General features: G+C 40.6%; 17 non-coding genes across 17 annotated transcripts; all 17 read left to right on the top strand.

Moving 5' to 3' along the window:
* Positions 1-183: 183 nt before the first annotated feature.
* Positions 184-256, top strand: Trnaa-ugc (transfer RNA alanine (anticodon UGC)). The gene has a single exon. It is a non-coding gene; the product is annotated as a tRNA-Ala (tRNA).
* Positions 257-613: 357 nt separating this feature from the next.
* Positions 614-686, top strand: Trnaa-ugc (transfer RNA alanine (anticodon UGC)). Its single transcript has one exon. It is a non-coding gene; the product is annotated as a tRNA-Ala (tRNA).
* Positions 687-899: 213 nt separating this feature from the next.
* Positions 900-973, top strand: Trnaa-ugc (transfer RNA alanine (anticodon UGC)). The gene has a single exon. It is a non-coding gene; the product is annotated as a tRNA-Ala (tRNA).
* Positions 974-2187: 1214 nt separating this feature from the next.
* Positions 2188-2260, top strand: Trnaa-ugc (transfer RNA alanine (anticodon UGC)). Its single transcript has one exon. It is a non-coding gene; the product is annotated as a tRNA-Ala (tRNA).
* A 70-nt stretch (positions 2261-2330) lies between these two features.
* Positions 2331-2403, top strand: Trnaa-ugc (transfer RNA alanine (anticodon UGC)). The gene has a single exon. It is a non-coding gene; the product is annotated as a tRNA-Ala (tRNA).
* Positions 2404-3188: 785 nt separating this feature from the next.
* On the top strand, positions 3189-3261 carry Trnaa-ugc (transfer RNA alanine (anticodon UGC)). Its single transcript has one exon. It is a non-coding gene; the product is annotated as a tRNA-Ala (tRNA).
* Positions 3262-3331: 70 nt separating this feature from the next.
* On the top strand, positions 3332-3404 carry Trnaa-ugc (transfer RNA alanine (anticodon UGC)). The gene has a single exon. It is a non-coding gene; the product is annotated as a tRNA-Ala (tRNA).
* A 500-nt stretch (positions 3405-3904) lies between these two features.
* Trnaa-ugc (transfer RNA alanine (anticodon UGC)) lies at positions 3905-3977 on the top strand. The gene has a single exon. It is a non-coding gene; the product is annotated as a tRNA-Ala (tRNA).
* A 1071-nt stretch (positions 3978-5048) lies between these two features.
* Trnaa-ugc (transfer RNA alanine (anticodon UGC)) lies at positions 5049-5121 on the top strand. Its single transcript has one exon. It is a non-coding gene; the product is annotated as a tRNA-Ala (tRNA).
* A 927-nt stretch (positions 5122-6048) lies between these two features.
* On the top strand, positions 6049-6121 carry Trnaa-ugc (transfer RNA alanine (anticodon UGC)). The gene has a single exon. It is a non-coding gene; the product is annotated as a tRNA-Ala (tRNA).
* Positions 6122-6620: 499 nt separating this feature from the next.
* Trnaa-ugc (transfer RNA alanine (anticodon UGC)) lies at positions 6621-6693 on the top strand. The gene has a single exon. It is a non-coding gene; the product is annotated as a tRNA-Ala (tRNA).
* A 356-nt stretch (positions 6694-7049) lies between these two features.
* Trnaa-ggc (transfer RNA alanine (anticodon GGC)) lies at positions 7050-7122 on the top strand. The gene has a single exon. It is a non-coding gene; the product is annotated as a tRNA-Ala (tRNA).
* A 70-nt stretch (positions 7123-7192) lies between these two features.
* Positions 7193-7265, top strand: Trnaa-ugc (transfer RNA alanine (anticodon UGC)). Its single transcript has one exon. It is a non-coding gene; the product is annotated as a tRNA-Ala (tRNA).
* Positions 7266-8192: 927 nt separating this feature from the next.
* On the top strand, positions 8193-8265 carry Trnaa-ugc (transfer RNA alanine (anticodon UGC)). The gene has a single exon. It is a non-coding gene; the product is annotated as a tRNA-Ala (tRNA).
* Positions 8266-8764: 499 nt separating this feature from the next.
* Trnaa-ugc (transfer RNA alanine (anticodon UGC)) lies at positions 8765-8837 on the top strand. Its single transcript has one exon. It is a non-coding gene; the product is annotated as a tRNA-Ala (tRNA).
* Positions 8838-9193: 356 nt separating this feature from the next.
* On the top strand, positions 9194-9266 carry Trnaa-ggc (transfer RNA alanine (anticodon GGC)). Its single transcript has one exon. It is a non-coding gene; the product is annotated as a tRNA-Ala (tRNA).
* Positions 9267-9336: 70 nt separating this feature from the next.
* On the top strand, positions 9337-9409 carry Trnaa-ugc (transfer RNA alanine (anticodon UGC)). Its single transcript has one exon. It is a non-coding gene; the product is annotated as a tRNA-Ala (tRNA).
* Positions 9410-9501: the final 92 nt, after the last annotated feature.

The following is a 9501-nucleotide window of genomic DNA, read 5'->3' as shown; positions in this document are numbered from 1 at the left end:
GAGTTGTTGTACATTAAATGTTCTAAATGAAGTGGAACATGGGGAATCAGCTCAATTGGTAGAGCGCTCATTTTGCATGCGAGAGGTACCGGGATCGATGCCTTGATTCTCCCACATTCCTTTTCATAGAAAATGTGAGTATAGATTTTTTGTACATTAAATGTTCTAAATGAAGTGGAACATGGGGAATTAGCTCAATTGGTAGAGCGCTCGCTTTGCATGCGAGAAGTACCGGGATCGATGCCCGGATTCTCCAACATTCATTTTAATTTTAAAATGTGAGTATAGATATTTTGTACATTAAATGTTCTAAATGAAGTGGAACATAGGGAATTAGCTCAATTGGAAGAGCGCTCGCTTTGCATGCGAGAGGTACCGGGATGGATGCCCGGATTCTCCAACATACCGTTTCATAGAAAATGTGAGTATAGATGTTTTGTACCTTAAATTGTCTACATGAAGTGGAACATGGGGAATTAGCTCAATTGGTAGAGCGCTCGCTTTGCATGAGAGAGGTACCTGGATCGATGCCCGGATTCTCGAACATTCCTTTTCATAGAAAATGTGAGTATAGATATTTTGTACATTAAATGTTCTAAATGAAGTGGAACATGGGGAATTAGCTCAATTGGTAGAGCGCTCGCTTTGCATGCGAGAGATACCGGGATCGATGCCCGGATTCTCCAACATTCCTTTTCATAGAAAATGTGAGTATAGATTTTTTGTACATTAAATGTTCTAAATAAAGTGGAACCTGGGGAATTAGCTCAATTGGTAGAGCGCTCGCTTTGCATGAGAGAGGTACCGGGATCGATGCCTTGATTCTCCAACATTCCTTTTCATAGAAAATGTGAGTATAGATTGTTTGTACATTAAATGTTCTAAATTAAGTGGAACACGGGGAATTAGCTCAATTGGTAGAGCGCTCGCTTTGCATGCGAGAGGTACTCGGGATCGATGCCCGGATTCTCCAACATTCCTTTTAATAGAAAATGGGAGTATAGATATTTTGTACATTAAATGGTCTACGCGAAGTGGAACATGGGGAATTAGCTCAATTGGTAGAGCGCTCGCTTTGCATGCGAGAGGTACCCGGATCGATGCCCGGATTCTCCAACATTCCTTTTCATAGAAAATGTGAGTATAGATTTTTTGTACATTAAATGTTCTAAATGAAGTGGAACATGGGGAATTAACTCAATTGGTAGAGCGCTCGCTTTGCATGCGAGAGGTACCGGGATCGATGCCCGGATTCTCCAACTTTCCCTTTCATAGAAAATGTGAGTATAGATTTTTTGTACATTAAATGTTCTAAATGAAGTGGAACATGGGGAATTAGCTCCATTGGTAGAGCGCTCGCTTTGCATGCGAGAGGTACCGGGATCGATGCCCGGATTCTCCAACATTCCTTGTCATAGAAAATGTGAGTGTAGAGTTGTTGTACATTAAATGTTCTAAATGAAGTGGAACATGGGGAATCAGCTCAATTGGTAGAGCGCTCATTTTGCATGCGAGAGGTACCGGGATCGATGCCCGGATTCTCCCACATTCCTTTTCATAGAAAATGTGAGTATAGATTTTTTGTACATTAAATGTTCTAAATGAAGTGGAACATGGGGAATTAGCTCAATTGGTAGAGCGCTCGCTTTGCATGAGAGAGGTACCGGGATCGATGCCTTGATTCTCCAACATTCCTTTTCATAGAAAATGTGAGTATAGATATTTTGTACATTAAATGGTCTATATGAATTGGAACATGGGGAATTAGCTCAATTGGTAGAGCGCTCGCTTTGCATGCGAGAGGTACCGGGATCGATGCCGGGATTCTCCAACATTCCATTTCATAGAAAATGTGAGTATAGATTGTTTGTACATTAAATGTTCTAAATGAAGTGGAACATAGGGAATTAACTCAATTGGTAGAGCGCTCGCTTTGCATGCGATAGGTACCGGGATCGATTCCCGGATTCTCCAACATTCCTTTTCATAGAAAATGTGAGTATAGATATTTTGTACATTAAATGTTCTAAATGAAGTGGAACATGGGGAATTAGCTCAATTGGTAGAGCGCTCGCTTTGCATGCGAGAAGTACCGGGATCGATGCCCGGAGTCTCCAATATTCCTTTTAATAGAAAATGTGAGTATAGATTTTTTGTACATTAAATGTTCTAAATGAAGTGGAACATGGGGAATTAGCTCAATTGGTAGAGCGCTCGCTTTGCATGCGAGAGGCACCGGGATCGATGCCCGGATTCTCCAACATTCCTTTTCATAGAAAATGTGAGTATAGATTTTTTGTACATTAAATGTTCTAAATGAAGTGGAACATGGGGAATTAGCTCAATTGGTAGAGCGCTCGCTTTGCATACGAGAGGTACCGGGATCGATCCCCGGATTCTCCAACATTCCTTTTCATAGAAAATGTGAGTATAGATATTTTGTACATTAAATGTTCTAAGTGCACTGGAACATGGGGAATTAGCTCAATTGGTAGAGCGCTCGCTTTGCATGCGAGAGGTACCGGGATCGATGCCAGGATTCTCAAACATTCCTTTTAATAGAAAATGTGAGTATAGATTTCTTATACATTATATGTTCTAAATGAAGTTGAACATGGGGAATTAGCTCAATTGGTAGAGACCTCGCTTTGCATGCGAGAGGTACCGGGATCGATGCCCGGATTCTCCAACATTCCTTTTAATAAAAAATGTGAGTATAGATTTTTTGTACATTACATGTTCTAAATGAAGTGGAACATGGGGAATTAGTGCAATTGGTAGAACGCTCGCTTTGCGTGCGAGAGGTACCGGGATCGATGCCCGGATTCTCCAATATTCCTTTTCATAGAAAATGTGAGTATAGATTTTTTGTACATTAAATTTTCTAAATAAAGTTGAACATGGGGAATAGGCGCAAGTGGTAGAGCGCTTGCTTTGTATTCGAGAGGTACCGGGGTCGATGCCCGGATTCTCCAACATTCCTTTTAATAGAAAATGTGAGTATAGATTTTTTGTACATTAAATTTTCTAAATAAAGTTGAACATGGGGAATAGGCGCAATTGGTAGAGCGCTCGCTTTGCATGCGAGAGGTACCGGGGTCGATGCCCGGATTCTCCAACATTCCTTTTAATAGAAAATGTGAGTATAGATTTTTTGTATATTAAATGTTCTAAATCAAGTGGAACATGGGGAATTAGCTCAATTGGTAGAGCGCTCGCTTTGCATGCGAGAGGTACCGGGATCGATGCCCGGATTCTCCAACATTCCTTTTCATAGAAAATGTGAGTATAGATTTTTTGTACATTAAATGTTGTAAATGAAGTGGAACATGGGGAATTAGCTCAATTCGTAGAGCGCTCGCTTTGCATGCGAGAGGTACCGGGATCGATTCCCGGATTCTCCAACATTCCTTTTCATAGAAAATGTGAGTGTAGATTATTTGTACATTAAATGTTCTAAATGAAGTGGAACATGGGGAATTAGCTCAATTGGTAGAGCGCTCATTTTGCATGCGAGAGGTACCGGGGTCGATGCCCGGATTCTCCAACATTCCTTTTCATAGAAAATGTGAGTATAGATTTTTTGTACATTAAATGTTCTAAATGGAGTGGAACATGGGGAATTAGCTCAATTGGTAGAGCGCTCGCTTTGCATGCGAGAAGTACCGGGATCGATGCCCGGATACTCCAACATACATTTTAATTTTAAAATGTGAGTATAGATATTTTGTACATTATATGTTCTAAATGAAGTGGAACATGGGGAATTAGCTCCATTGGTAGAGCGCTCGCTTTGCATGCGAGAGGTACCGGGATCGATGCCCGGATTCTCCTACATTCCTTTTTATAGAAAATGTGAGTATAGATTTTTTGTACATTAAATGGTCTACATGAATTGGAACATGGGGAATTAGCTCAATTGGTAGAGCGCTCGCTTTGCATGCGAGAGGTACCGGGATCGATACCGGGATTCTCCAACATTCCTTTTCATAGAAAATGTGAGTATAGGTTGTTTGTACATTAAATGTTCTAAATGAAGTGGAACATAGGGAATTAACTCAATTGGTAGAGCGCTCGCTTTGCATGCGAGAGGTACCGGGATCGATTCCCGGATTCTCCAACATTCCTTTTCATAGAAAATGTGAGTATAGATATTTTGTACATTAAATGTTCTAAATGAAGTGGAACATGGGGAATAAGCTCAATTGGTAGAGGTCACGCTATGCATGCGAGAGGTACCGGGATCGATGCCCGGATTCTCCAACATTCCTTTTAATAGAAAATATGAGTATAGATTTTTTGTACATTAAATGTTCTAAATGAAGTGGAACAAGGGGAATTAGCTCAATTGGTAGATCGCTCGCTTTGCATGCGAAAGATACCGGGATCGATCCCCGGATTCTCAAACATTCCTTTTCATAGAGAATGTGAGTATATATTTTTTGTACATTAAATGTTCTAAATGAAGTGGAACATGGGGAATAGGCTCAATTGGTAGAGTTCTCGCTGAGCATGCGAGAGGTACACGGATCGATGCAAGGATTCTCCAACATTCCTTTTCATAGAAAATGTGAGTACAGATTTTTTGTACATTAAATGTTCTAAATGAAGTGGAACATGGGGAATTAGCGCAATTGGTAGAGCGCTCGCTTTGCATGCGAGAGGTACCGGGATCGATTCCCAGATTCTCCAACATTCCTTTTAATAGAAAATGTGAGTATTGATTTTTTGTACATTAAATGTTGTAAATGAAGTGGAACATGGGGAATTAGCTCAATTGGTAGAGCGCTCGCTTTGCATGCGAGAGGTACCGGGATCGATGCCGGGATTTTCCAACATTCCTTTTAATAGAAAATGTGAGTATAGATTTTTTGTACATTAAATGTTCTAAATGAAGTTGAACATGGGGAATTAGCTCAATTAATAGAGCGCTCGCTTTGCATGCGAGAGGTACCGGGATCGATGCCCGGATTCTCCAACATTCCTTTTAATAGAAAATGTGAGTATAGATTTTTTGTACATTAAATGGTCTAAATGAAGTGGAACATGGGGAATTAGCTCAATTGGTAGAGCGCTCGCTTTGCATGCGAGAGGTACCGGGATCGATGCCCGGATTCTCCAACATTCCTTTTAATAGAAAATGTGAGTATAGATCTTTTGTACATTAAATGTTCTAAATGAAGTGGAACATGGGGAATTAACTCAATTGGTAGAGCGCTCGCTTTGCATGCGAGAGGTACCGGGATCGATGCCCGGATTCTCCAACATACCTTTTCATAGAAAATGTGAGTATAGATTTTTTGTACATTAAATGTTCTAAATGAAGTGGAACATGGGCAATTAGCTCAATTGGTAGAGCGCTCGCCTTGCATGCGAGTGGTACCGGAATCGATGCCACGATTCTCCAACATTCCTTTTCATAGAAAATGTAAGGATAGATTTTTTGTACATTAAATGGTCTACGTGAAGTGGAACGTTGGGAATTAGCTCAATTGGTAGAGGACTCGCTTTGCATGCGAGAGGTACCGGCATCGATGCCCGGATTTTCCAACATTCCATTTCATAGAAAATGTGAGTATAGTTTTTTTGTACATTAAATGTTCTAAATGTAGTTGAAAATAGGGAATTAGCTCAATTGGTAGAGGACTCGCTTTGCATGCGAGAGGTACCGGGATCGATGCCCGGATTCTCCAACATTCCTTTTCATAGAAAATGTGAGTATAGATTTTTTGTACATTAATGTTCTAAATGAAGTGGAACATGGGGAATTAGCACAATTGGTAGAGCGCTCGCTTTGCATGCGAGAGGTACCGGGATCGATGCCAGGAGTCTCCAATATTCCTTTTAATAGAACATGTGAGTATAGATGTTTTGTACATTAAATGTTCTAAGTGCACTGGGACATGGGGAATTAGCTCAATTGGTAGAGCGCTCGCTTTGCATGCGAGAGGTACATGGATCGATTCCCGGATTCTCCAACATTCCTTTTCATAGAAAATGTTAGTATAGATTTGTTGTACATTAAATGTTCTAAATGAAGTGGAACATGGGGAATTAGCTCAATTGGTAGAGCGCTCGCTTTGCATGCGAGAGGTACCGGGATCGATGCCCGGATTCTCCAACATTCCTTTTCATAGAAAATGTGAGTATAGATTTTTTGTACATTACATTGTCTACATGAAGTGGAACATAGGGAATTAGCTCAATTGGTAGAGCGCTCGCTTTGCATGCGAGAGGTACCGGGATCGATGCCCGGATTCTCAAACATTCCTTTTAATAGAAAATGTGAGTATAGATTTTTTGTACATTAAATGTTCTAAATGAATTGGAACATGGGGAATTAGCTCAATTGGTAGAGCGCTCGCTTTGCATGCGAGAGGTACCGGGATCGATGCCAGGATTCTCCAACATTCCTTTTAATAGAAAATGTGAGTATTGATTTTTTGTACAATACATGGTCTACGTGATGTGGAACCGCGGGAATTAGCTCAATTTGTAGAGCGCTCGCTTTGCATGCGAGAGGTACCGGGATCGATGCCCGGATTCTCCAACATTCCTTTTAATTGAAAATGTGAGTATAGATTTTTTGTACATTAAATGTTGTAAATGAAGTGGAACATGGGGAATTAGCTCAATTGGTAGAGCGCTCGCTTTGCATGCGAGAGGTACCGGGATCGATTCCCAGATTCTCCAACATTCCTTTTCATAGAAGATGTGAGTATAGATTTTTTGTACATTAAATGTTCTAAATCAAGTGGAACATGGGGAATTAGCTCAATTGGTAGAGCGCTCGCTTTGCATGCGAGAGGTACCGGGATCGATGCCAGGATTCTCCAACATTCCTTTTAATAGAAAATGTGAGTATAGATTTTTTTTACATTAAATGTTCTAAATGAAATGGAACATGGGGAAATAGCTCAATTGGTAGAGCGCTCGCTTTGCATACGAGAGGTACCGGGATCGATGCCCAGATTCGCCAACATTCCTTTTCATAGAAGATGTGAGTATAGATTTTTTGTACATTAAATGTTCTAAATCAAGTGGAACATGGGGAATTAGCTCAATTGGTAGAGCGCTCGCTGGGCATGCGAGAGGTACCGGGATCGATGCCCGGATTCTCCAACATTCCTTTTAATAGAAAATGTGAGTATAGATTTTTTGTACATTAAATGTTCTAAATGAAGTGGAACATGGGGAATTAGCTCAATTGGTAGAGCGCTCGCTTTGCATGCGAGAGGTACCGGGATCGATGCCCGGATTCTCCAACATTCCTTTTAATAGAAAATGTGAGTATAGATCTTTTGTACATTAAATGTTCTAAATGAAGTGGAACATGGGGAATTAACTCAATTGGTAGAGCGCTCGCTTTGCATGCGAGAGGTACCGGGATCGATGCCCGGATTCTCCAACATACCTTTTCATAGAAAATGTGAGTATAGATTTTTTGTACATTAAATGTTCTAAATGAAGTGGAACATGGGCAATTAGCTCAATTGGTAGAGCGCTCGCCTTGCATGCGAGTGGTACCGGAATCGATGCCACGATTCTCCAACATTCCTTTTCATAGAAAATGTAAGGATAGATTTTTTGTACATTAAATGGTCTACGTGAAGTGGAACGTTGGGAATTAGCTCAATTGGTAGAGGACTCGCTTTGCATGCGAGAGGTACCGGCATCGATGCCCGGATTTTCCAACATTCCATTTCATAGAAAATGTGAGTATAGTTTTTTTGTACATTAAATGTTCTAAATGTAGTTGAAAATGGGGAATTAGCTCAATTGGTAGAGGACTCGCTTTGCATGCGAGAGGTACCGGGATCGATGCCCGGATTCTCCAACATTCCTTTTCATAGAAAATGTGAGTATAGATTTTTTGTACATTAATGTTCTAAATGAAGTGGAACATGGGGAATTAGCACAATTGGTAGAGCGCTCGCTTTGCATGCGAGAGGTACCGGGATCGATGCCAGGAGTCTCCAATATTCCTTTTAATAGAACATGTGAGTATAGATGTTTTGTACATTAAATGTTCTAAGTGCACTGGGACATGGGGAATTAGCTCAATTGGTAGAGCGCTCGCTTTGCATGCGAGAGGTACATGGATCGATTCCCGGATTCTCCAACATTCCTTTTCATAGAAAATGTTAGTATAGATTTGTTGTACATTAAATGTTCTAAATGAAGTGGAACATGGGGAATTAGCTCAATTGGTAGAGCGCTCGCTTTGCATGCGAGAGGTACCGGGATCGATGCCCGGATTCTCCAACATTCCTTTTCATAGAAAATGTGAGTATAGATTTTTTGTACATTACATTGTCTACATGAAGTGGAACATAGGGAATTAGCTCAATTGGTAGAGCGCTCGCTTTGCATGCGAGAGGTACCGGGATCGATGCCCGGATTCTCAAACATTCCTTTTAATAGAAAATGTGAGTATAGATTTTTTGTACATTAAATGTTCTAAATGAATTGGAACATGGGGAATTAGCTCAATTGGTAGAGCGCTCGCTTTGCATGCGAGAGGTACCGGGATCGATGCCAGGATTCTCCAACATTCCTTTTAATAGAAAATGTGAGTATTGATTTTTTGTACAATACATGGTCTACGTGATGTGGAACCGCGGGAATTAGCTCAATTTGTAGAGCGCTCGCTTTGCATGCGAGAGGTACCGGGATCGATGCCCGGATTCTCCAACATTCCTTTTAATTGAAAATGTGAGTATAGATTTTTTGTACATTAAATGTTGTAAATGAAGTGGAACATGGGGAATTAGCTCAATTGGTAGAGCGCTCGCTTTGCATGCGAGAGGTACCGGGATCGATTCCCAGATTCTCCAACATTCCTTTTCATAGAAGATGTGAGTATAGATTTTTTGTACATTAAATGTTCTAAATCAAGTGGAACATGGGGAATTAGCTCAATTGGTAGAGCGCTCGCTTTGCATGCGAGAGGTACCGGGATCGATGCCAGGATTCTCCAACATTCCTTTTAATAGAAAATGTGAGTATAGATTTTTTTTACATTAAATGTTCTAAATGAAATGGAACATGGGGAAATAGCTCAATTGGTAGAGCGCTCGCTTTGCATACGAGAGGTACCGGGATCGATGCCCAGATTCGCCAACATTCCTTTTCATAGAAGATGTGAGTATAGATTTTTTGTACATTAAATGTTCTAAATCAAGTGGAACATGGGGAATTAGCTCAATTGGTAGAGCGCTCGCTGGGCATGCGAGAGGTACCGGGATCGATGCCCGGATTCTCCAACATTCCTTTTAATAGAAAATGTGAGTATAGATTTTTTGTACATTAAATGTTCTAAATGAAGTGGAACATGGGGAATTAGCTCAATTGGTAGAGCGCTCGCTTTGCATGCGAGAGGTACCGGGATCGATGCCCGGATTCTCCAACATTCCTTTTAATAGAAAATGTGAGTATAGATTTTTTGTACATTAAATGTTCTAAATGAAGTGGAACATGGGGAATTAGCTCAGTTGGTAG

The sequence above is a fragment of the Euprymna scolopes genome, chromosome 39 (genome assembly GCF_053919585.1).
Source record: "Euprymna scolopes isolate OS-2025 chromosome 39, ASM5391958v1, whole genome shotgun sequence".
Taxonomy (NCBI): Eukaryota; Metazoa; Mollusca; class Cephalopoda; order Sepiida; family Sepiolidae; genus Euprymna; species Euprymna scolopes.
The sequence above is the reverse complement of the archived record's forward strand: the minus strand, read 5'-3'. Positions and strand labels throughout refer to the sequence as shown.